The 2,811-nt window shown below is 34.9% G+C and overlaps 1 protein-coding gene across 1 annotated transcript in view; it reads left to right on the top strand.

The window, feature by feature from the left end:
- Positions 1 to 2,352: 2,352 nt before the first annotated feature.
- LOC107681323 (G-protein coupled receptor 183-A-like) overlaps positions 2,353 to 2,811 on the top strand; it is a 2,822-nt gene continuing 2,363 nt past the window's right edge. Inside the window, exon 1 of the mRNA XM_016477605.1 lies at positions 2,353 to 2,541. The gene's annotated coding sequence lies outside the window, so the exon portion shown is untranslated. The remainder of the gene's footprint in view (positions 2,542 to 2,811) is intronic.

Raw genomic sequence — 2,811 nt, 5'->3', positions numbered from 1 at the left:
CAACGAGTTGGTGTTTTTTCAATGTATGCTTCAGACACGGGTCACGACGAGGCGTTCCCCATAGCGACCCCTAGAGGACGCAGTGTCTCGTTCCCTACTCAGGGAACCATAGTTACATAAGTAACCTGAGACGTTTTCTTTACTAATGCTCACTCATCAATTAATTAATTGCTTAATTATCCCATTAACTTTAACTCGGCTTCAGTGTTACTTTAACACTCTGTAGATTGGGACAATATGTACTCTGAGCAGAGTTGATTTAACTCTGGGGATTTTGCTGTGTAGAAGCTAAGCAGACACATTCAGTCTGTTTTTTATATGTTTTTGACTCTTTTGACTGATTAAGTCATCCATTTTCTCCATTCAGACACGGACAGATTCACGAAACACTACGTGATGTAGGTAGCTTGCTATATCCAAAGTGAATTTACAGCATATTTTTGATATATGCAATTGATATATCGTGCGGTAAAGATTTACACTCAAGCGGCTCATGGATCAACCCTTGATGGGTTTAAACCTAAGTAAATGTCAGTTTAAGAGAGTTCTGGAGGCCACAGAGGGTGTGAAAACCACCCTTAGCTGTGTGAAAAGCACCACCGGGAAATAGTTAACAGCTATATATGCCATGCGCTCGACGTGAGATGTTATTGCTTACACATTTGAAAAATGTGTTTTTCTTGCATGTGCAGAAGCAGCAGGTGTGTATGCCACAGTGCTATTGGAACAGAGGTCAATCTGTAGACAGCAGAAACTGAAGCCATTACTTCATTTCAGGCTTCCTGTTTATCACACTCATTTTCACAGAAAACAGGGTTAACTAGTGAAACGAACATCTCACCTTTACAATGCTTTTAGAATGTTTTGTTTAAATTTAGAGTAAAAAAAAAACAGAAGAGCAGGAGAGGGTGTGGTGTGAGAACATTCAAAATATGCTAAAGAACAAGCTGACAACCGTATGACAAAGACAAATGACTTGGATGATTTTTAATTGAATATTAAATAAATCACCAGTGATTTTGTACAGAGCACATATATTTCAGAGACTTTCATGCTCTTATACCTAAATATACACGCCTACACGAAAACACAAAAAAATGGGACTCATCGTATTGGGGATCTCAGTTATTTTGGAAAAGTTCTGAATATTGTCTCACCACATGGAGAGGGAAAAAAAAGGTTAATGTTTTAGATTTAGGTAACAGGCGACATCACAAGAATAAAGTTGTCATTGCTTTTAATGCTATACAGTGATTGCATATATGGAATGAAGGTTACAAATTTTAATTGCACACATTTAAAGGGTGTTTAGCAGAAGATGGAAAGATTTCTCAAAAGCCACATCCTCTCAAAAGTTAATAGAACTGTTGCTTTGGAGACAGTAGACGGAAATAACCTTTTGCATTTCTGTTTAGTGAAAGTAGAAAGGCTCTGAAAGTATTTCAAAAACCACAAATTCAAAAGAAATTAATTTTTGTGGATGTCTCTGTGTGTTGTCATCAACGTCATAAGTATTAATGGGAATACACAACCTCAACACTAAGGAATCTACAGGACATAAAAAAAAAACAACAAAAAAAAAACGCCAGAAACTGTTTCATTAGATAACAGATGTTGTGAAGAACAAAATTGTGTATTCTGGAAAAATTGTATTCTCAAAATTTATGACAAATCAGCTGGCTACTTATAGCTAGCTGCTGTAGTTATGTACAGCTATAAAGCAGGCATTTGTGTTCTTTAATTCATCAAAACTTTGTTTTAAGTGGTTGTAACGTAAGCCTACAGGTGCCAATAGGATGTTTCAAACTGAACAGGGAAGTCTTTCTAAAGCTTTCAGATGTAATTTTCAACTTCTAACAATAGAACGAAGAACTGCGTACTTTCACAACTACTGTCACACCCAATAATGCTGTAAACCACACGATAAAGAATCAAAATAACACATTTGATTAAAACTGAAGAAAAATCAAGTGCAGTTGTCCATTTAAAAACCACTAAAATTCTACCCTACTAATTCACAAATAAAACTATGTAATAAATGAAGCTGGATTATTTTCCCCTCATCATGAACATAAATATATGTAAAATAAATAAATAAATAAATACATCTCCTTTTTCTCTACTTATGTTATTGCCAGTTGTGTCACAAATTTGACAAATTCAGTAACCAAATAAAATTTTCAAAGTAAACCTTAACAAGGGTTATAAAGTCATGATGTGTTTCATCCTTTCATCCACAGTTGAACGCAAACACGTGTAGGATGGCAATTAACATGTGACAGCGAGAGGTCCTCACTCAAGATCGAACTACTTAGAAAAAGAAAAAGAAAAAAAAAACTGGGCAGATCTCGATGAGAAATACAGGAAATTATGTCGTCGTCATGGTTTCAAAAGCAAAGTGGAAACAGTATTCCATCGCTTAGTCTGGGTGTGTTAGAAAACGTGGTTAATGCTGGACCAGGAGGTGTCACTTTTGACACGGCAATGATCAGACCACTTGACACAAAAAAGGCACAAAAACTGCGGCACAAGAAAGTGTTGGTAAGTACATATGTTTTTGTAATAATGTTTGTGAAGGACTAATTTAAACTTTTTTTTGGATCTCACAAATAGTACGTTAGACAAGAATCGTAAATACTCTAGGAAACAGCTCAGCAGAAATTTGCACACTTTGTTTGAATATTTTGAAGCTGTTTTAACCAGTTCTTGCTTCAGATAGTATATGTGAAATGATGTTCAAGCTGAATTTTTCTATTAATAATAACAAATTTATTCATTTTTTATAATAATAATAAAAAGTATTAAATTATA

This window comes from Sinocyclocheilus anshuiensis, unplaced genomic scaffold, assembly GCF_001515605.1.
Source record: "Sinocyclocheilus anshuiensis isolate Anshui unplaced genomic scaffold, SAMN03320099.WGS_v1.1 scaffold1620, whole genome shotgun sequence".
NCBI lineage: Eukaryota > Metazoa > Chordata > Actinopteri > Cypriniformes > Cyprinidae > Sinocyclocheilus > Sinocyclocheilus anshuiensis.
Note: the sequence above shows the minus strand (reverse complement) of the source record. Positions and strands in the feature narration are given on the sequence as shown.